This window comes from Phlebotomus papatasi, unplaced genomic scaffold (assembly GCF_024763615.1).
Source record: "Phlebotomus papatasi isolate M1 unplaced genomic scaffold, Ppap_2.1 HiC_scaffold_53, whole genome shotgun sequence".
NCBI lineage: Eukaryota > Metazoa > Arthropoda > Insecta > Diptera > Psychodidae > Phlebotomus > Phlebotomus papatasi.
Window position 1 is genome coordinate 64349 of NW_026604726.1, and position 24499 is coordinate 88847.

General features: G+C 32.0%; 2 protein-coding genes across 5 annotated transcripts in view; one reads left to right on the top strand and one right to left on the bottom strand.

The window, feature by feature from the left end:
- Positions 1-7596, bottom strand: part of LOC129809255 (prolyl 4-hydroxylase subunit alpha-1-like) — a 34260-nt gene extending 26664 nt beyond the window's left edge. Inside the window, exon 1 of the mRNA XM_055859068.1 lies at positions 7200-7596. The gene's annotated coding sequence lies outside the window, so the exon portion shown is untranslated. The remainder of the gene's footprint in view (positions 1-7199) is intronic.
- A 7181-nt stretch (positions 7597-14777) lies between these two features.
- Positions 14778-24499, top strand: part of LOC129809253 (neutral ceramidase-like) — a 28400-nt gene continuing 18678 nt past the window's right edge. Inside the window, exon 1 of one of the 4 annotated variants that reach the window (XM_055859064.1) lies at positions 14778-14938. The gene's annotated coding sequence lies outside the window, so the exon portion shown is untranslated. Of the gene's footprint in view, positions 14939-15082; positions 15650-24499 lie in introns of those variants that run through there. The other 3 variants (XM_055859062.1, XM_055859065.1, XM_055859066.1) reach the window with 3 other exon arrangements.

A 24499-nucleotide genomic window follows, 5' to 3' on the forward strand; every position in this document is an offset into this window, starting at 1 on the left:
TACGCTAATCCGTCTCTCGGCTAATCCTCAGGTCTTCGAGGCCCTAAGCCTCTAGTCTGAAGACCGCTTTAACTACTTCCATTTGAGTATAATTTCCCTTTAAAAAATTCGTTATTTTTAAATGGACCTAGATACAACCATATGGATTAATTTTACAGGCAAGATTTTTGGTGAAATTTACAACTTACAAATAATTACATTGTATTTTTAAAAAAAATAATAAAAATGATTGTTTTTTATGAGATTTTCAGATCTATAGGAACTGTGTTAAACCTGCAACAAGTCTGAAACTCGTTTAGGATTTCTAAATAAAATTTTCAAATTTCTAAAGAACTTTTCAAAAAGTCTCTGTCTTTATATGAGTAATTTAGCCAATCAATTTATTGAACGAACTCAAAATAAGAGCAATATAGACATATAATCCAAAATCATTTTTCACCGGATTAGAGATCAAACTGTATGAGATATTAGCTTATGGGTATTCTGATGACCCTTTCCACTCAGAAATTAATATTCCCTAGAGATGTCATTCCGCTTTTGAACTGACATTCTTTATTTAAAGTCAAATTATATTGAGTCCTCTATAAACTCTCTTGAGGATGATGACCTTTCCTTGTACAGTTTTTTAGCATATAAAAGAAGTTGAAACCCTCAATATATTTCTGTTATATGAAGAGTTTTCTTTCAAAATCAATATATAAATTTACTGAGTAATTAAGTACAAGAAAATACAAGAAATAAAAGCAATTAAACTTTAGCTATAAAAGGCTTTTTTGCTACTTATGAGTCCAACCTTTAAAATAGTATAATATGTCTTTAATTCAGATGAAAACGACTTTAAAATACAAAACAGAAAAAAGTTATGAGTGTACTGGAGTTCACTGGAAGCTTTGTGAGTTAAAAGATATTAAAATAACTTTTTATGATAAATATTTTTCTACAAAAATCACAGGGAATTTTCCCACAATTATCTATGATAGTTTTTTGATAAAAGCACTACCGAAATTATTTAGAATAAATGAATGTTTTGCATAATCGCATAATTTATATTAAAAATATATTTAAATTTTAAATAAAATGTATGTTGCAAAATAAACGTGATAAATACCAGAAATTATTTCATTTTTATGAAGCACACGATTAATAAGATGGTTTTTTTTTACCCAAAAGAAATAAAACAAGATAAGAATGCTTCCATGAAATAATTTTTACATAAGACATCGGAGAAGCATCATGAATTTTCCACGATAGAGAACAAAGATTCACTTTCAATGGGATTGAATAACATTTTGATGATCAAGGACTGATTTGTATGATCTTGTGTCAGTTCAGAACATGCACATAGTATTTCGCATCTTATTGTAATCTTATCTTTGCGATTTCCTCTCAAGTATTTCACTGGAACTACGAGGTATATTTTTTGCTATATATCGTTTTGTTATGTTAACATCTTTCCATTGTAATTTAATGCATTTCCATTTCATAGATGTACGTAGCAATTTACTTCCATCAGAGGCAAAGGCATGTGGTAATGAAATTGACGTGCTCCCTCAGACGGACGAGCACTGTTTTGAGTGAATGTGCGGAAAATTCTAGACTAAAAGCAGAGCTCAGAGCACTGCTCTGTGATAATCATAACATTCAACATCGCATATATAGCTCATGAGATATAATGAAGCTAGCAGTGAAGATGAATATAAAAATATATATGTATATCGCGTTAATTTTGAACTTACACATAATCTCAAAGGCATAAGATATTCCTTACTCTCTGGACTACGTGACCCAAAAATGGGGTACGTTGAATTGAAAAAATATGTGCGATAAAAATGATAGAAGAGGAAGTATGTAATACTTTAATCATTTTTTCGCTATTATATTCACGCAAAGATCTTCTATCAACACTGTGATGTTCCCAGCTATAAAAGGTACAGAACACTGAGCGATCATCAATTTTCTCCAACGACACTAATAGCAATCGATGCATAAATTAAAGTAATTGCCACTTTTGCGGTATTATTTCTAAAGAAATAACCCATCTTGCAGTGTTTTTTGTACTTTTCCTTTTGTGGAACAACTCAACAGGAAATATCGAGAGAAAAAAATTCAAGATGGGACTTTCTTATGAGGGGACCATATTGACAAAACAGATTCCATATATCACTTCAAGTGTGTGAATTCAATTCAATTAATTACATAAGCCACAAAACAAGAATATTGTGCTAATCGGCCATCTCCAGACAAGTTTTACTTTTCTCGAGACTCTGTGTTATTTCCACTTCATAAATTTTGCTGTTACGTTTCAAATGTCCACTATCCGGAGGCTTCTAACTAAATATTTATAGTACATGCACGTTAAATAAATTGATTTCATTGGAATTCCAACTAAATAAATTCTACGGGTGAGGTTTAAAAAATAAATAAAAGAAGTATTCAAGAAAAGTAAATCAACTACTGATACTTTACACCCATTTATACTTCTTGTGATCGATGCAATCGTGTTGGAAATTGAATACCTTTCAAACAAATTCAATTTTGATCAAATCGGTTGAGAAATAAACCTTTTAGAGTGATGTTATTCTGAACGTAACAAAAAATCAATTAAATATGGACGAATTTTTATCCGAACTACACGAGAAATATATCCGAAAATGAAAAAAAACGCTGAAATCAATTTCGAACAAGGGGTAACTCATATTGAGAAACCCTCGTCTATTGTCCGAGAAACGCTTCGCGAAACCCAAGAAACCCACTTTTTGCATCGCGAAACCCGAGAAACCCAATAATTGCATCGCGAAACCCGAGAAACCCAAAAATTACATCGCGAAACCCGAGAAACCCAAGAATTGCATCGCGAAATCCGAGAAACTCAAAAATTGCATCGCGAAACCCGAGAAACCTAATTTCTGCATCGCGAAACCCGAGAAACACAAAAATTGCATCGCGAAACCCTAGAAACCCAGTGTCTGCATCGCGAAACCCGAGAAACCCAATTTCTGCATCGCGAAACCCGAGAAACCCAAAAATTGCATCGCGAAACCCAGGAGAAACCCAGTGTCTGCATCGCGAAACCCGAGAAACCCAATTCCTGCATCGCGAAACCCGAGAAACCAGAAACCCTTGTCAGAAAAAATGGGAATGAGTTACCCCTTGATTTCGAAATAAGCTAAATAATTCTTTATACTGACTAATTTAACTTGAAAATATGATATTTTACCTTAAAAATTATTTTAATATTCGTAAAATTTTTTCAGAAGCTTTTTGGATGTCATTAAACATATTAAACCAATTTTTTAAATCAATAAATAATCCAGGATTCAAACCTGGAACCCCATACAATTTAAATAATAACCTTGAAAATCCACATTTGGAAGGTCATTGATTTTAAATTAAAAACAAATACATTTGCTTTCCAAAAAAGCATTTTAAAAATTGAAAAATTCATTGCAAAGGCTTTCGAAATTAACAAAAAAAAACCTTTTAGGAAATAAAAATATCGGTTATTGCAGAATTTTTCCTAAAAATCCGAAGTCACTATCTCTCACTGTTCGATTAAAAAGCATTTGTAAAATGCATACTGTTTCTGTAAAAATTCTAACATTAAAAATTCCTTTTCTCATTTTTTAAAACGAAAATGAAAAATTTCTAAAGTTTATTAATAAGAAACCATATTTGCTATTTAATTTGTAGATCAAATTCGGCTTTTCCTCTTTGAGTAAATTGAGATCTAAGGGTTTACATGATTGATATTCCACAATTATTTTTGGACACATTAATAACGACAATTAATGTGATACCCTAAAATTTCAATATACGGTGTAAGGTAAGTTGATTGTCATGAATTCCAGGGTATGATTTCTGTGATTCGTGAGTTACTCACATGACAAATTCACGGCTCTGAGATCACATTTTGTGAGCGTTTTGTTAAGTTTTCGTAAAAACTATACCGTGCTTTCTCAGGTGCTGTAAGAGGTTTACATGACACTTTATATGAAAACTTAACAAAACTCTTACAAAAGACGATTTAAAAGCCGTGAGTTTCTCATGTGAAAAACTCACGCATCTCAGAATTCATACCCAGGTGTACATTTCGAGTTAAAACTTTAATTTCTTGATTCAATTAACAAACTGTCAAAAGTATGACTGACAAAAATTTCATTAATTTAAAGACCATAAATTTTGATTTTAGTTTTTAGACAATTTTACAAAAAAAATGACGATTGACTATAAGCAAAAGAAAAATATAATCTCAATGTAACACAGTTTATTTTAAAATTACTAAAAATAAGTAACAGTAATTCATGAATTTTAATGTTATGACAAAAAGAATTTATTTGAATAGCTGGAATAGCTCTAAACCTGACCTTTTCTGAAACTTAAAGTAGCGGAATTGGTTTAAATTTTACTGTCATTTTATTATAAGACCGGAAAAATAAAAATTTGCTACATAAAGATATAGTGCTCGTGCTCATTAATAAATTTAGTTTAATCATTTTAATATTGAAAGGTTCTTTGAAGTGCTAAAACTCATATGATCATGAAAAGACCATTATATTGTTAAAAAAATATTTTCAGTATAACTAATGAATATATTTTGCCAGAAAAAAAAACAATTTTCAAAGAAGTAAAACTTCCAAAATATTGAGGAAAGTGAGAATTCAAGCTTAAATTGCTTTAAAAAATAAATTTTGCAAAGTCCCAAACATTTTATAATTTTGTTTCAGTAATAATCTTTTTCTTCATGATAAATCTGATTTTTTAAATATGTAAATGAGTAAGAATGTCAGCTAAAGCAAATCTCTGAGCAAGAATTTGTAGAAAATTTTAAAAATAAATAAAATAAAAATAAAATAGTTTTAGATTTTTTTTGTATTTTTGGTATTATTATTATTAAAAGAAACATTAGAAAACGATACAAGTACAATAAAGGGATTTTCTTTGCTTAATATTTTGCTTAACCCTTTAAGAACGAGATACTCAAAAATTAGAGATCGGAAAAAAACATTTCCTCTGACTTTTTAGAGCAAAACACAACTTTAGATAACAGTAGGAAAATTTCATATTTCATTTGGTTCAGGGTGACGGTGACCCAATCGTTTTTAAAAGTTTAAAGTCACAAAAACACGGAAAGTTTCGTTTTGATAGCATGAACTTCAAAAAGTTAATGATTTTCGTGATTTTAGTGGTATTAATGAAGAGTTCCGGGTCTAAGTCCAAATTTAGAGAGCCAAAACCCTAACGCTAAAATCGCAAAAAGACCAAAATCCCTAATTGGAAAGAGTGCCATAGTTCCTTCTGCGTTCTGTTTTTGGGAACGGAATTGCGAAATTTTCTGTTTTTGGATAAACCATGCGATTTCAACTCTTTCAGGATTTTTACCTTTCGAGTTTTTGGTTTTCAGGATTTTGACTTTCGGAAATGTATCCCGGAAATGTATGTTCTGGATTTTGGGTGCCACCAATTTTTCGATATCGTAAAAACTTTCACAATTTCTATAACGATTTTGTTTTGGGGTCGAAACAACATTCCTTTTGGACACGGAACCCCTATTAACACTTTTCTCAAAATATTGAAATTTATTTAACCCATTTCTGACCATGGTATTATACATTATACGCAAATTGAGTGATTTTAGATCATTTATTCCTGGGCAATTTTTATCCGAATTGCTGTCGGGAATGGATTTTTAGTAACTTTAATTCTTCAATTACTTGGGAAAATTACTCCGACAGAGATGGAAATACATTTTGTCATTCTTTTCTCGCTTCACGGAAAGTCATGCAATGTTTTGCTCAAAATGGCGGACAGAAAATACGACATCACGTCGAATTTGTTAAAATTGGCCTCTCTCCTCTTTCCTGATTTGAATTCTAGTTGCCAATTTATGTTCTTGGATAGTTATTACAGTAGAGTCTCGTTATAGTCCATATTTGGTTTCAGATTTGACACTTGGGTCGCACTATAGTCCATGTAATTTTTTAAAATTATCAACGACTTTTAGTATTGAAATTGCTCGACGGCTTCCACTTTCTTTGCGATTGTGGTACTTGTCCTTGCTCTCTTCATTATGGATCACAATTATCACAACTACTTAATAAAGTTTGCCAAAAATATTAAAATAATTATACTTGTTGCGTACAAAAAACATAACCTAACATAAAATCAGTGTTTTGAAATCAACGGTCGATAAATTGTGGACTATAGAGCGATGGCCTATAGCGAGACTCTACTGTATATCTAAACCAATAGACTTTGTAATGAATTAATGTACAAAATTTAAAATCAGTGACCGTTAAGACGTGTGTTTGACAGGGGCTCCCCGTGCTCCCATAATAGATATTTTTTTTCTTTTCAAAAAATTCCCAAAATATGAACATTCTATCTCAAGTATTTCAGGTATATTGACTGAATGGGTTAATGTATCTAATAAAACGTAAGCAATATGACGTTTTTTCTGTATATATAGCTTTTTCTATAAAAAGCGATGGTAATATAAAATAACCCAAATGATACAAAGAAGAATGCAATAGGTCTAATACCCTGGTCTGACACAAGTTCTTAAAGTGGCAATAGGTGTTCCATCCACCCTAGAATATTTGTTCTTTAATTTTTTAAACCCCTATGATTTTTTTAAATAAAAAATTAGTTCTCGGTCGACATAAAAACGCTCTATACAATTTCGTTCTCTAAATGAATACTACTTTTTGTTCGAAAAATTATCCGGATCTTTAAGGACTCCCTATTTTGGTAATGAATTGCCCCTTGAATGGGAAAAAATCCCGGCACATTTCTCTATTTTTTCTATGAAGGCAAATGTTTTATCGCTTAAACACTGTTGATATTTTCCCGGCAGCATTCGTCCACTATTTCTAATTCATGGACAACATTTGTCTGATTATTTTGGATGTGGGAAGTCAAAGATCATTTCAATTGGGAGTTGGTTTTGTTTTTTTTTATAGAAATGAAAAGAAAAGCGATTCCCATATCTATTGCTCGTCCAATTCCCGCGGCTTTTAAGAGTCATATTTCATGTGATAAAAATGAAAAGAAACATGTGTATCTGCGAGTGCACTTTACTGAGAACGACTTATAATTACAATTGACGCAGAAGGGAATTCTTTTGCGCATTCAACACATTTGTCCGGGAATAACTAGGAGAACAACCGGTCAATTGTCATTTGGATAGAATTTCAACTTACGCTGAGTTATTCACGTATCCAGGATTATTGAGCTTGGAGATTCCTATTGGATGTTGATTTTAAAAATAAATTCACACACTTTTGCTTTATCACAGAAGATTCACTTGAAAATTCTCCTCCTCATTCCAATCACTTGGTGCTGGTCATTTCATAACGTTCAATTATCACTTTTCCGCCTTTGAACTTGCAGAATTTTTCACCATCACCACTCACTATTGATATTCTGCAGTTTCTGCTGCAAAATTTTTATTGCTTGAAGGGAGAAAAATGGGAATATTTCAATTAAATTTCCTGTTTTCTTAACACAAAAATCTTCTTCCGAAATGAATTCCTTGCACTCTCGACGAGTCGCTTGATTGAATGAATAGAGTGTACAGACTCTATTTACCCTACGCAGACTCTGAAGAACCGAGTCGGCAAGATGAAGCGATCAACTACATATTTTCAACAGCCTATAACCTTCTCCTTTCCACCCATTCTTATTCCCATTCAAAGCCGATTCATAAAAGTCGATGAGTAAGTGGTTTGTGTGGAAAATGCGGTGGTCCAAAAGTGTTTCTATCAAGCATATGCTTCTCAGCTCGGAAGTTGTAAAAAAGAACGTGTCATGCATACAAAGCATATGTTTATCTGAAATTGCTTCACAGACATTCAATATTCAAATTAACGAACTTATTTGCATGTTTTATAAATTATAATCAAAAATAGTTTTCAGTGTATCCGTATAGTGGTGTTTTTATTAATAATGAACTTAAACTTATATCAGTGTTACTTAATGACATGATAACTAAATACTGTCACAAATGACACAATAACCTTGACACTTGTTGGATAGACGCCACTACTTTCAAAGATAATACTTAAAATATTTTGAAAATATAATTTGGAAATTTATCATCGCTACTTCCAGGAAGATCACCTTTTTTTTAGGATGAAGCGTATCAGCGCACTAAATTGTTTTGATTGAATTTCACTCAACGATTTACTTGACTGATTCAATCTCATTTTAAGGGCCCAAGGGGCCTAAGTAAACTCAGGTTGTTCCTCAAGAATATTTTAGCCTGTAAAATTTATCCCAAAAACTATTATATTAGGTGGAGTCATCACTTATGGACTTTATACACTTATGGACAGCGTACAAAAATCGTAAGTTTCACCTAAAACAAATTTTGAAAAATAATATTTTTTTTAGTTTATGATGTGATTAAAAAATTTTATGATTTGAGGATGAGGATTTTTTTATGCTGTCCACAAGTGGTGATTCCACCCTACAGAGAACTTAGGATCATCGATTAGAGAGCAATTGCATAAATATCCTTTATCTAATCCATTACTGCCTAATTTCACAGGCAAATTTTTTTCGAAGATCAGCCTAATGTCCTTGACAGACTTACGACTTAAGCCGAGAGACAGACGATTTAATGGAAAATAATGAAAATGTGGGGGAGACTGGGGCAAAATTTAACAAACAGATTTTAAGATTAAATATCTTCTAAAGGAAAAGAGACCGTGACTTCAAATTTTTATCATAGATTGCCTTCGTGAACCTCAATAAACATCTAAGGTTTCAAGGAATTCTAGCAGGGAATGTAGAAAATAAAAAAAAAATATTGAAATTTTGAGCTGTGATTTCTAGCTGAGATTCTTTACAGGTGACTTCGAAATGTCTGTAACTCGAAATGCGCGAAAATTCGATTGTGAATTGAATATTGAAGGTAAAGAATCGCGTCGATCAAACGGTTCTCGACCATCTATTGATAAAATTGGTTCGACCCGATTCTTTACCTTCAATATTCAATTCACAATCGAATTTTCACGCATTCCGAGTTACAGACATTTAGAAGTCCCCTGTAAAGAATTTCAGCTACCATAAGCTCATCTGGGCTTATCACTGGTTATTTTTTATTTTAAATAGTCTGAGTGCGGAAGGCCAACAGAAAAAAGAAAATTTCATTGAAATCGGTTAACCCTCTAACGGGTAAGACTGCCTTCAGGCGGTCTTCACAAAAATCACATTTACTGCGACAATAAAGGTTTTATTTATTTAAAAGTGCTATAGTGTTCTCGGTAATAGTCTTATAAACATCTCTTAAAAGTTTAAACTCATTTTGACTCTTCGTTTTGTTACTATTCCCATTTTTGTGTGACAGGTCAGAGAAAAAACAACAAAAAATATTTGTGCAAAAAAACTCATTTACAATTTCCATAAAAATACCTATTTAAAGTTATCTGACTAAAAAAATAAATTTATTTTTTACTGAAGGATATGTCATTCTACTTTGTATATTTTATTTAAAAAATTTAAAAAAAACTAAAAATGTGAATTTTAGAAGCAAAAAGAGTTTCAAAAAAATTTTATATTTTCTCACCTAGCGCCTAAACTAAAAGAGATAATGAAGAATGGATGGTTTTATCGAATTTATTGCATCATAATTATCCTAGAAAACATTGTTTTAGAACTTTTTTTTTTTTTGCATATTAAAGTAAACACCGTTAGAGGGTTAATAAACATTGGAGATAGAGTCCGGTCCATATGGATATAGTAAGGGTCAAGGTACAGTGGGTTGGGGTAGAGACGGATGTGACCCATTATTATAAAGATCTTGCTCTCAGATCCAATATATGCTAAAATTTCATCGAAATCCCTTCATAAACACAAAAAATGCAGTCCGGGCAAGACATTTTTGGTTATAGCTCGGGTCAGGGAACATCGAGGGAGGAACATTAATCGAAAATCGATTTTTCGATTAATAGAACATTCGATTTAATCGGATGAAATTATGGTATCACGGTGGTTGCAGTACTCTCTGTAGTAGTACTCTCTCTGTAGTACACTCCACAAGTGCTTTCCAAAACACCGAAATTTTTCCAAATCCGATAATTTGAAGCGGAGATATGACCATTTGAAAATTGAATTTTTGACCCCCTCTAGCTCGGGTCAAGAGGGTCGGAGGGGATTAAGTTTGATATCGATCGAAAGCTCTTAGGTCCAGCTATAACATACTAAAATTTGAGATTGATCGATCCCATAGGGGCATCCATAGGGATTCAGCAGCTTTAGCTTTCGTTTTAAGGAGCATTTGTAAAGAAAACATGAAAATAAATAAACTTTTCACATAGAATTGAAGAATACTTAAGGATATTTGAGGAAAAGCTGGATAATTAAAGAAAATGGAGATGTTTGTTACAGCGCCTTGTGCACGCGTAAATTTGTTAATTTGTAGATGCCTATAAGCCAATTTTGATTGCTCCAAAAACCGATATCAAAATAAAACAAATAGAACAAACAAATAGAAAATAATTAATTTTGTTTCCAATTAATAAATTTTATGCAATTCATTTGACACTTTAATTATCACCCAATAATCTCAGTTTTTTTTCGGAAATTTAATCCTATTACGTTACTCCTGTATTTAAAGTGTCAAGTAGAATGCAATTATAAGAAAGTATTTAAAGATTAAGTCAACAATTCATATTTCATCGCAACTTGCGTGTGTAAAGTAAAAAAAAATTGCGATATTTCTAAGCGGAATTTTGGATATGACTAAATATTTTTCTGTATTAATTATTGCAAAGATTTGCTGCAATATTAAATTAATTAAACGAGATCGCACTATGAGACCGACTATTACTTTATTAGGAAACCATTTTCATGATGAATTTCAATTAATTAGTCATTTCAATACGGTTCTCTTTTTTTTAATTTCTCACCTCATTTTGTAAATGAGCCTAATTTTAGTTAATTCCATGTGGGAAATTCGGACAATTGACATTCGTTTTTGGAGTCATCAGACCGAGAAGACCGAGAAGGAGTTTTAACTGAGCAACAATGAGTGATCACATAACAATCATTGATGGACGCCCACGATATTTTAAATCCAGAATGACATCTGACCTTCAGTCTGCATATTGAGTATTGAATCACCAAAGGTTATTATCATCGCTGAAGGAAATCATTGACCTAACACGAGCCACAACTCGTACATGAGGCATACATACTAATGGATCGGATACGAAGGGACGTGGAGGATTTTAAAACCTTCTAATTCAAATGATTTGTGTAAAGGAGATGTTGAAAATGAAATTAGGGGAGAATATATGTAGCAAATTCAGTATCAAGTTCAATTGTTCAATATGGATTAAGTGGAATTTCGTGTTATTATGTTTCAGTTTCATCAGCAAAATGTGCAGAGTTAACAGCCAATTAAAAATGCATCACGTTTATATTGCTCAGTTTTCTCAGTTGTTTATTCTTTCACAGGTTGAAAACGAAAGTGAACGATTGCTGTATGTTTAATATTTATTGGACTATAAAATCCTCTAAAATGACAGAAAAGAGGTTTTTGGGTACCTTTTTATATGCATTTTGCAATGAGTATTATATCTCGAATAAAAATAAATTGAACAATGAAAATTAACCATGTTTATTCAGAAGAAAACAAAAATTGTCAATATATTATTCCATTTTGGTTATTAAAATCATAAATTTAGACACATGGATCATAACTTTATAGTTTTTCCATTTCCAAAAATATTTTACTAATTTTGTAATAAAATATTTCAATTTATGAATTTCCTAAATCTTATTTAATTTTTTATAAAAATGCTGCTCAATCTCTTGCTAAGTTTTTTAAGTGTTATTCACTAATTAAATATTTTATTAAATGTAATAATTGTATGTATTCCATATAGCCAGGCAATAAAGTTTCAAAAAAAATTAATATAACAAGTAAATAAAATCAAATACCGATTTTTTACCATTACAATGTCATTCGGGAATGACGTAACAGAGTTATAAATGTCAAAACCTATCATAAAAAATTTTCGCCAAATTGGTTAATAAATTACTATAATAATAATAATAATAATAATAATATAATTAATAATATTTCTAGACTGATTTCAGTTTCCTTTTTTAAAATTCAAAACACGAATTTTCTAGTCACAAGTATCTATCCTTCATATTTGTCCTAATTCTTAAATATTTAATGTAAAAATTAAAGATTTACGAATCTGTGTTAAAAGATATCGTCGCTTTATTTATTTCAATCTTCTTTCGAAATTTCTAATTTTTAGATATTTAAAAGATTTACCCAACCAGCTTAATCATTAAAAAATCCAAAAGTCTTACATTTATATTTCATCTCCATTATTGTTAAACTTGTGATGAATTAGCGTAAATTTATAAACTAAAAAAATACAATACTTTAAAATTAAAGACCTTTAGGATAAGTGTGCCAAATTTCGGCATAGTTGCGTGCAAGCGCCAAAGTCTCAAGTTTGAAATGTAATATCTTTTAGAAATTCATTTTTTTTTTTCATTCCTTTAGGAGTGTTGCTTAGAACTTTGTAGACAGTTTATCGTCTTTATTTACTTTAAAATCGTTCTTAATACATTTTAAAATTTATAAAAATATAGACATAGCTTTGGTGCCCTATTTCGGCCACCTTCATTCTCATAGTTTCTTGCCCTCCGGGAATTCTTCCAATGTCTTTTTCACGTCATCTCTTTTGTCAAAGCTACATTTTTGTTATTCTTTTGCATTGTATAATCTCTAGAGTATGCAAAAACTAAAAAAAAAACATGGAAATTCGAAGAACAGAAACGGTGGCCGGAATTGCAAGCTGGCCAGAATTTGGCACACTTACCCTATCAGGTAATATGAATCAGAATTTTAACACTAAACCTACTAAGACCCGGTCAAATTGACCGGTCGAAAATTAATACATATTTAAACGGTACAATGTCACTAATTAAACATTATGAATTTCTTAAAATATGCATTTGTAATATATTTTTCAGTGTTTAAATTTTAATTTTTTGCTCTTTCCCAATACAAATTTATTGAGTATCTTATCCTAGCGCGGTTTGTCATTTGACCGAAAAACAACCAAAAATGGTCGGTAGGTTTAGTGTTAAAGCCGATTTAACCCAAATTATTTAATGGCAAATGCAATTTTAGCTACTCCAAATGGTTTGTTTACAGCATAACATTTAAAGATTTATTTCCTTATCGAAGGTATTAATTAATTAATTTTAGAAGACGTCCAGAAAGGGTATCAACCTCTAAGATGAAATCTGATTTTCGAAATCTTTAAAAACAATTTTTATTAAGTGCAATAAAATAAACTCCCAAAAATGTTATTTGCAACTACGAGTTTAATGTTTTTCCAAAATTCAAATATATTTTTTCGATTTAAATTTTGGAAAAATTTCTAAAGAACAAATAGATTTAAGTTTTCTTGGCAAAAACGATGCAATTTACAATTACTATTTCAGTTTGCGAAATTAGGTAAGTAAAAAGAAATAATGAAATTAAATTCGTATATGCCTTTCTTTCTTTAATTAATGAAAATCGTATATGAACTTATGTAGATATCTTTTTGAGATCAAGCAGTAATATAATAATTCACGTTACTTTTAAAAATAAAAAATCTTAACATTTAAATACATTTGATTGAAAACGAAGAAATAGGGAAATGGAGGCTAAATCAACTAGAAAGTAAGTTATGCAGAGTAAGTTATAGGGAAATGCTTTCAAACTTCGCACACATTCTATCTTCGAACACTTCATATTTTCCCCATATTACTATAATTAATCTGACCTATTTTTTTTCCTTTAGAAAATGTGTGACTTAATACTGGATTATTAAAATACATTGCCACTAGGTCAGATTCATTAAAGAAAAGTGGGAAAAATCTGAAATGTTAGAACCCATAGCGTGTGCGAACCTGACAAACTTTCCCTAAAGATTATTTTTGTTTATCTTAAACGGTTTTTTTTTGGAGTAAGCTTTTATTCGTTGTAACATTCATTTAGCAGTTTAATTCAGATTCAATTTTCAAAAATGTGTTAAAAAATGTCATTTCCGTTTCTTTAGCTCCAGTTTCCTCTATTTCGTTTCTACGAGAGCGCATAAAATATTGAACACAGAGATTTTATCGATTCACATACAAAATTTCTTTCAAAACGAATTTACAAAATAAAACTAAATGTCCGTACGTTACAATATTTTCGACTTTGGGTCATAAATTTTGAAGAAATTAATGTGACACGCTATTCAGAGACACATCTAAGTCTCTGTGTCTTTCTTCATTCCATGAGGTGATGTAATTAATTAAAACTTTGTAAAATTCTCGTCTGAACATACCGACAAAACATTATTGCCGGTAAAATTTTGGATTAAGAGGAAAGAGGTCAAAAAGATTTACCTTAAGCATTATCTCGAAATCTAAATCATCTTAATTTGCATATTTTTTTTAATTTTATGCAATATTATAAAAAGTAATATTTGTAAGACCCTTCTCTATGAAAAATTCGAGAGTGTCATATTATTTGGTCATAATGATTACGCTTAGTTTAACTTATGTCCACTTGATCGGTCAATAACCAGTCTGTAAGCCTCATAAGATTTTAATCAATCATGTTATCGAGACTTAATCTATTGATTGAGCCAAATCTAGCGATTATGCTACTTCTGAAAAATAAATGCACAATATGCTCTTGAACATATTGCACAAGTTTCAAAGGTCCATTGCGTAAAGTCATATAAATTCTTGATCTTCTGGGTAATTCTGCGCATTCCGTCAAAAGACCCTGAAACTGTTTGGCTCTTGCTCAAATTAGTGAATGGTTTCCAGGTGAAAAAGACTGTTTATTTTGGATTGCACTGCCCTACATTGTGATTGTAGTCATATGTTGTGAGAAAGAATTTCTGTGTAGTAAATGCTGCAAAAGGTAGAGTTGCAAAGTGTCCCAAATAGCAATAAATCAACTTATTAATGAAATTAATAATTTATACACCTCCCACTTTTTAAATTTGTAACAGAGGGGCTTTTGTTGGAAGTCGATGGATGTATGCAAGAAATTCGACAGTCAGTCGGTGCTTTCCATTCCACCTCATCGTACGTATTTTTGTCGTGTTTCTCATGGTTAACACCCGCGAAAAAAGACGCGTGAAATTATAGGAATTTCTACAGTGCACTCACCTGGTGTTTTCTCATTTAGAATAATTGCATACAGAAGTGCGTGAAAAAGCGGAAGAAAATCATATTCTCCAGGCACAACTTCCTCCTTTGAGTTTTCTGTGAGACAAGAAAGAAGAAAAAAGTGATATTTGAAGTGAAGAAAAGAAAAACTTTTATACCATAATGCATAAATTATCAATTCTTGACCACTTTCTCTGCCAACAACACGGGCAAATCCACCAACTAGCCGTGAATATGTGATTCAGAAGAGCCCCTTGTGTACACCAACGAATTTTCAAAGTGAGGGCCCCCCAAGTTTGATGCTCCAAGTGACGCAATTTGCATCTCCAAAGCATAATTTTCAAATTCACCAAGTGTTAAGTAATTCAACCATTTGATGCGCCATAAAGCACCAAGATGCGAAATATCATCAAACCTTGATTAAGTCAAAACTATGTCGTTCATCCAAATGATCTTCAAAGTAGGTTTCTGCCATCAACTTTTTCACACACGCTCACACTAAAGCCTGGCGCAATTCTTTGTTTTGTTAAATCTCTCTCAAGTCTCCCATGGCGAATAAATAATCATCTTCAAGTCGCACATTGAGTTGGGAACTGAGTGGAAATGGCCAATATTGTAGTGGCAATAATTGTATACAATAGAAGATAAGATCGATTAACCTTGCACAGGGTTCAATGGACAATTAAAAAAAAGCGTCTTCAACTGGGACAAAATAGCAATTTGTTGTATAAGATGTTTTTCTCGCTTTTAGCAAAATAATTAACCATAGAGACTTGTGAAGGTAAAGGTCTTACTTAAGTGATTAACCCTTTAAGGACGGACCATATGTGATCGTCAAATTCCCAAAAAATATTTTTATAACATTTCAATTCAATAAAATAAACTGTTTTTAAAAGGACTAAATGCTTAGACAGACTAACCTCTTTCGTATCATATAAGGCTGTACACTGAAAAAAAAACGGGGGTGCGATTAACTTTTTCTCCTCATAATTTTAACACTTTAGTTATAAAAATATATCAACATTTTTTAATGTTAATTTTACACCTTTTTAAGGGTAAAATTAACATGAAAAAGGGTAACTTTAACCCCTAATACACCTAAAAAGGATAATATTTACACCGATTTCGGATCAATACTGCAGGGTAAAATAAACATATCCGGAATGTTATTTTGGGTCCCGGTCAAAATCCCGGAAGCCAAAATCCCGAAAGCCGAAATCCCGATTTCTTAAAAGTGTTATAGCTACTCCCACGATTGCACCCACGCTTGCTGGAGGCAAAGGGAAATCTTCTGTGTCTTGGGAAATAATTCTAAATATTTTCCTCCATATAATTTTATCTCTTTCACGATTTTCAACATTCGGGATTTTGGATTTCGGGATTTTGGCTTTCGGGATTTTGGCTTTCGGGATTTTGGCTGCCATTGGTTATTTTAACTTTTTCGGATTTCTTTCAGTGATTCCCAAAGTATCATATAAATAAAATAGATTACTCTGAACAAAAAAAGACATTTTTTAGAATGTTTAGAATATATAGAGGAAACTGGGATACGTGAACATAAGGTAACACAGAACACTAATTTTTATTTCTTAGGGGAAATCACAATACGTTCGAACGACTCAAACTTCGAAAAAATCATTTTTTTTATGAATTTCACCTTGAAATAAGTCGTACGTTTGGAAAAAATTCTTGTTCCTAAATAAGTCATACGTTTGGGAAAAAATGGGATTAAGGGAAAGTTTGGTGGTAAATGTTTTGTGTATCAACAATTATCTCTTGTAAAGAACTATTGTTAATGTTCAGCATTAAAAATGGGGTCCAGTCTTCATAGTAAGTTGAGGGACAAATGTCTTAAAAATGTCTTATTTTTTGTGTTTTATTAGGTGAGATTCTTAACAATCTCACCTACTATAATCCTAACAAAATTTCATGTCGTCCGATCGACCTCAAATTTGGCCAAAATGTGTTTCAGCACTTCCTGATCACGAATATATATGTGGCTAATTTACGTTCCCGGCCGGCCGGCCGGCTGGCCGGCCGGCCGGCCGGCCGGCCGGCCGCTCTTTGGAGCTTAATAGCTCCTAAACTAAAAGAGATATCGACTTGCGGTTTTCGGCAAAGGTTATATATCGGGTGAAAATTGCAACTTGGTGCATAGACCCCCCACCCCCCACCCCTCCTTCCGCCATTTTGAAGACCCCCCTTTTTTGTTTTCTCAATAGCTCCGCCCCTATGGCATTCAGCGGACTCAAATTTTAGTATGTTATAGCTGGGCCTTAGAGCTTTCCATCAATACCAAACTTAAGGTCCCCGGACCCCCCTGACCCGAGCTATAAGGGTCCAAAAAAAATTTCTTAAAATGGCCATAACTCCGGTTCTAATTGTCAGAATTTAAAAAGTGAGGGCTTTTTGGAAAGCTCTCATGAAATGCCACTTCTCCCTCTAACATCGCAAGTTCATAAAACCACCGCTAGGGGCGCTATTATTAAAAAGAAAATTTTTAAATCTTAAAAGTTAAATAACTCAAAAATTCCATTGTGCATCGGGCTGAAAATTTAGTATGTTGTAGCCGTTGATTATACCTATCAAACAAAAAAAACCTTAAGTCGATCCATAACCCCTGACCCGAGCTATAAGGGGTCAAAGTTCGAACATTGACCGGCCTCTATCTCCGGTTCTAATTAACATAGCGACCTAAATTTTACCTTTTTGGTTTCGTCTCGATGAGGACTTTCAGATGGAAGTTCAAAAATTCACCACAGGTGGCGCTGTGATAGCGTCAAAATTCATCGAAATTCAAAGTCACTTTTCTCAAAAACGGCATTGTGCAAGTTAATGAAATTTTAGTATGTTGTAGTCCAGTCTAGGACGTTTCCAAAATGGTGCGTATGTGCGCTGTGGTTTCAATAGAACCGGAGATATGAGGGGTCAAAGTTCACGAAATTCAAAAAATCATATCTCCGGTTCTATGTGACCGATTTTGATGAATGTGGGCTTAAACGAAAGATCTCACCAAATGCTACAACTTTCTAGAATGTCTTAACTTCGTGGGACCAACACCAGGGGCGCCACAGTCGAAAAACCAATTTCAATATCACATAACCTCAATTATCTCGACTGTCGCTGAACCGATTTTGATGATTACTTCAACATAATTGTAGAGCACATTTGTCTCTACATTTCGTCCATACATCATTTTCCGCTCAGACTACGCTATCACTCCGATTTTGCCGTTTATGTGTGAAAAAATTGATTTTTCCCATAATAACGCTTTGAAATCACTCAGATGCCAATTTGACTGCCTCTACTCCACCAAGACACTTAAAATAGGGGTTTAAATGAAAAGTCTCGCAAAATACAACAATTCTTTGATTTAGTTGAAGTTCAACAAATGAACACTTGGGGCACTCTGGATGAAAAAACGAGTTAAGAAACAAAAAACCTCGCTTATATTGGCTTCTGAGTAATCGATGAGTTCAAGTTCTACGGCAAAATTATAGAGTACATTCTGGTCTACATTTCACCCATATATCACTTTTGTGCCAGTTCATCCAAATCCTTGATATTTTGATTTGAATACAAAATTTGTATAATTTCACGAATTTGATTCAAGATAACTGAATGGCGACTCACAATTTCAGCTCTAAATCGAATTTGCATGCACTCCGAGTTAGCTCACGTTAAGAATCTCACCTACATAAGCCGGTTAGGATTATCTGTCCCTTTTCAATCCAAATTAGATGCAAAATGGTGAGAGATAGAGACTTGGGATCTTCGGGGGACCCCCTCATAAGTTGACCCTGGGGACATTAGTATGCCCCTACTTTTTCCCCAATCGCACACCATGGTTTCGACCAATACCGATGGCTTTGAATGAGAAGGGGAGGGAGAGGTGGAAAATGAGGGACGTATTAATGGTCCCAGGGTCAACTTATGGGGAGGTCCGCCGAAGGTCCCAAGTCCCTATCTCTAACCATTTAGCACCCAGATACTCGAAAATTTAGAAAAGAATGTTCTTTTTATTGCTTATTCCTCAAAATTTGAGCAATAAAAAAATGTCATATCGGTTGAATTCTGTTGTTGAATTCTACTTGTGCATACTAAAAATTTAGTACAAATTCTAGCCTTTAATGTTAATAACAGTTCATTTTTTAGTAATTAACTATCTACCGGAGCTCTTTGAAAAAAATGCGAAAAATGAACAACTTCAACATATGAATTCCTCAGCTTACCATCGTCGTAAGATCCCCATATTATCCCTGAACATGGAGGATAGTTCATACATTAGATATTTACAAATAACAAAAGCATTGTCTGAAACCATTCCTTAACCCCTAGTTTTTCCCCAAACGTACGACTTATTTCGGAACGGAGGGAGTACTATATTTTAATAGATAATCCAATGCCTCAAATTTCCAGAAAAGAGCCATGAGTTAAGGAGTTACATGGATCTCTCAGGTCAAAAAAATCATTTTTTTTTATTTTATAGTAAAATACTTGAAAAATATGTTCAGAAAATTTCAAGTCAATCGGAGTAAAACTCTCGGAGGTAGAGCAGTTTTAACTTTAAACGCATTTTTCTCAAAACACCGTTTTACAATGCAGTAGTCAAGATTACTCAGAGTCTATTGAACCGATCTTTCTGAAATTTTGCATACTTGTTTTAAGAAGTATTATCAACTGTTTGAACGAAGGGTTTGGCACTTCCTTTAATCAGAACCATTTTTACAATACAAAATGTGTTAAAAAATAGAATAAAATTGATACTTTTTATAAAAACTTTTGCCAAAAATCCAAATTTTGTTTTTTTCAAAAATCCTTCATTTATTCAGGAGTCCAACTAATCCTCTAACAGAGTATATTAGGTTTTTAGATTTCAGATGAACCTACTGGGAGAAATCCTGCCTACCACATGGTCTGTTTTTTTGAGGAATGGTTCCGAAAATCAGCTACCAAAACGGTCGAATAAAATTTTTCAAAAATTTTTTTTTAATTGTGTTCTAAAGTTGCTCTTTCATATCCCAAAAGTTGGAATTTCTAAAATATTTTCGACACAATAAATTTTTATCAGAAAAAATGCCTATTTTTTGACCTGAGAGACCCATGTAACCCCTTAAATTCATTGAAAACATAGAAAAAATTGAGTTATCCGATGCTTGAATCGCCCGAAGGTAGCGCGTTTCCCCTACTTGGACTATGATGATGTTGGGTGCTATCCTGTGTCCGGTGGTGCACCATTTTCCCCTATAAAAATCTGATTCTTGTTACAAAGTACAAAATTTTCTGAATCTAAAATATTTTTTGCAAAAGTGCAATTAATTCCTAAGCTGACATATTTTAGGGAAAAAATCGTTAGATTTTGTTGGCTTAAAGGGCTTAACGCCCTAAATGAAAGCTAATTCAAAACCAGATTCGTAATCTTCCGTAACTGCTAAAAATTAGAAAATAATTTTTACAAGAATTTCAGTAATTTAAATTTTACTGAAAGGAGTTTATTGAAAGTTAAAAAAAATATTTTTGAAAAACACTTTAATGTTGGGGGAAGTGAGGTTCCTTTAAATTGGGGCACTTTTGAAATTAGACATTTTTTCCTTATTTTTCAATTAAAATGAATCTTACCGTAATACAATTTAGCTCTACAGACTAACAACAAAGCTAAGTTTTATTAAGATAAAGCTCAGTTCTATTTAAAAATGAGTGAAAAAGGCCAATTTCAAAGATTCTCAAATTCAAAAGTTCCCCACTTTCTCCTAATTGTAATAAAAAGTGAAAAAATACATTTTTAATCACCTCTAAAGGGTTAATCCAAACACAAAATTTGCAAAATTAATAGAAAAGATAATTAGCAAGAAAATTTATTTATCACTTTACTAATATTGTCCATTTTGGAAGACATCTTCAATAGTGTAATCCGAATTATTACTATTCTAAGTTTTTCTTGATTTACAATCACAAGCAAAAGTTCTGAATATAGTGAGGAACACAATTAACGCTAGGAAGTCAGAGTTCAAGTTTAAACTTTGAAACGGAAAACTAATCAGAAATTCTCTGCATACTGCACATATAGCTTGTAAAATCTCTTCCGACTATCCAAAAACAGCCACCATATAGCCCTGTAGATGCCACGCCATTTGAATGCCCAAGAGAATTAATTTGCATATCATTTGATTATCGCACTAACGCTATTAGGTCTCTTTTATGCGTGGCTATGGTCAGTATCACTGATTTATTTAACTGTGGCTCTCACGCCACCCCCACTTAAAGTTTAATTACTCTTCTCTTTTACAATATCAGCTGTGAGTGATTTCGCACAAAATATTTCAATAAATTCCTTTGTTTCAGGAAGAAGTTTTTGAAATTAGGAAATTCAGGGGATGTTATAAAACCTTTGCGTGTTTAGTCCATCTCCTACTGACCTGTATGTTATGTTACTAAAATCACGCCATCGGCGATCAAAGTTATAAAAATTACAAAATCATTCCGTATAGTACAAAATGATATGTCGTGTAAAGTTTGAGCTGAGGTTATAAATTTATTTTCTTACACGCTTTGGCTATTGGTTTTATTGAGCATCATTTACTGGGGATCTTTATCAAGGTGGTATATTCAATTTTTTCGAAATATTGTTGATCTTGAAGATATAATAATGCTTTCATAAGGCATTTTTGCTTTGATTCACTTTTTAGCCTTTTGACATTAACGTTAATAAAATCAAATCAAATATAAATTGTCTTTTTGCATTATACTCGACTTTTATAACGGTCGTTAAAAACGTTAAGATTCAATATTTTTTTCGGTCTTGACCCTTTAAGAAATACGATGATGTAATTACGCATAAAAGTTATTTCTTTTTGTTTACATTCAAAAATTTATTTATTTAAGCACATTAATAGTATGATTTTGTTAAACTTAGAGAAAAATAAAGTTAATCCTTCCAAGACAAAGGGGTCAGAAATTGAGAAAAAAGCTTCTTTTGTCTATTTGAAGGAAAACATAGCTTTATGGTCGTAAGAAAAAGAATAATAATTTTTTTTCTTAAACCCTCTAACAGGTAAAACCGCCTCCAGGTGGCCTTCACAAAAATTACATTTACTGCGATTACAAAGTTCTTATTTATTTAAAAGTGCTAGTGTCCTCGGTAATAGTCTTACTAACATCTTTTGAAAGTTTGAGCTTATTTTGACTCTTCGTTTTGTTGCTATTCCCAGTTTTGTGTGACAGGTCAGAGAAAAAGCAACAAAAAATATTTGTGCAAAAAAACTCATTTCCAATTTCATTAAAAATACCAATTAAAAGTTATCTGACTAAAATTAATTTATTTTTTACTGATATGTCATTCTACTTTGTATATTTTATTTAAAAAATTAAAAAAAAAACTAAAAATGTGAATTTGAGAAACAAAAATAGTTTCAAAAAAAATTATATATTCTAACCTAGCGCCTAAACTAAAACAGATAACACTGTGAAAAAACGGGGGTGCGATTAACTTTTTTAACACTTTTTAGGTGTAAAAATATATCAACATTTTTTAATGTTAATTTTACACCTTTCTAAGGGTAAAATTAACATGGAAAAGTGTAACTTTAACCCTTAATACACCTGAAAAGCATAATATTTACACCGATTACGGATCAATACTGCAGGGTAAAATAAACATTTCCGGAATGTCATTTTAACATGGTTTTTTGACTTTATTGGATCATAAATTATCCTAGAAAACATTGTTTTAGAACTTTTTTTCGCATATTAAAGAAAACACTGTTGGAGGGTTAATATAGCAGTTATTAGTTCAATAGTTAATTAGTAATTAGTTCAATATATTAATATAGTACATTGTTTTCAAGTTAACTTTTGACGAAACAAAAAAAAGTTAAAGGAACTAAATTTATGTCAGAAAGTCAACTAAGAAATATTAAAATTTAATAAATGCGTGGAGTTTTGCGTTAGAAACTCTTCGTCGAATTTTCGAAAGATTTTTCAATTATGGCACCTTTAACCCTCATCGGTGATCTAAACAGTTATGATATTCTCAAGAATTAAAGAATTTCCCAAAACCTTTCATCTGTGGCATTGCATTAATAACATTCTAACACTTAGACCGATTATTATTGTTAAAGTTTTTATTTTCGAATGCTAAGTATGTGGGATGAAAAAAAACAAAAACACTCGTGGTCCGTATTTTGGGAAAAATAGTCAGTTGGTAGGTAAGTAAAATCACATTTGGTCAGTAAAATGTTTAAGGTCAGTTGAACTGTAATTTTGTTACTAAAACATTCAGTTTTATACAAACAAGAGTTTAATTTGTAATAAGTCATTTTGATCTGGTCAGTAAAAATCGATTTTGAATAATAATGGCTCCGGCACACCTTTTAGATCAGAAAAATTTCATGAAGTCAAAATTCGACTCCCTTTCTTTCTCACACGCCTTGCATATGTCTAGTCTATCTCATTCTCTCGTACTCTTCTTCTTCTTTTAAACATCACACCAAATTCAATTTAGCTCAATCGAATTTGAAGAGCAAAAGAATGAGATAGACATTGCAAAATGTGTGAGAAAGAAAGGGATGCGAATTTCGACTTCACGAAATTTTCCTGATCTAAAAGGTATGCCGGAGCTATAAAAGATCAATTTGCGTCAGTAAAAGGTCAATTTTAGAAGATTCAATTTTTTACTGAAAAATAACTGATCTTATACCGCTTTTATTTACTGACTAAAGTGAGTCTTCTTTTCACTGACTACAATTAATTCTTTTTTCTGGTCAAAATCGTTTTCTTATGCTCCAGCACCATTTTGATCAGGAAAATTTCAAGAAGTCAAAATTTATATTCGTTCATCTATTAATAGTTTTGCATATGTCTATCCTACTCTATAGCAGTCTTCTTCTTCTTTTGAAAGTTACACTAAATTGAATTTAGTTCAGTCCAATTTTGAGACCGAAAGAGTGGTTTTGATAAAGAAAGGGTTGTGGATTTTAATTTCGTGAAAGTTCTTTATCTAAAAGGTGTGTCAGAATCATTAAGGAAAAAATTTGCTTTTTTCCTAACTTTAAATGGAATTTCACTGCTCACTTTAAAATAATAAGATCTTTTCTACTAGTCAAACTTACTATTTTATGCCCAGGGTATACCATTTAGATCAGAAAAATTTTATGAAATTAAAAAATTTCATATCTGCCATCTTCATTTGGCATTCAAATAGAATTTTTTGATTTTCAAAAGAATAAAAAATAGGGTAGACGTTTGCAAAATGTTTGAGAATGAAAGGGGTGTATGTGAATTTTTTATTTCATGTACCAATTTTCCTGATGTA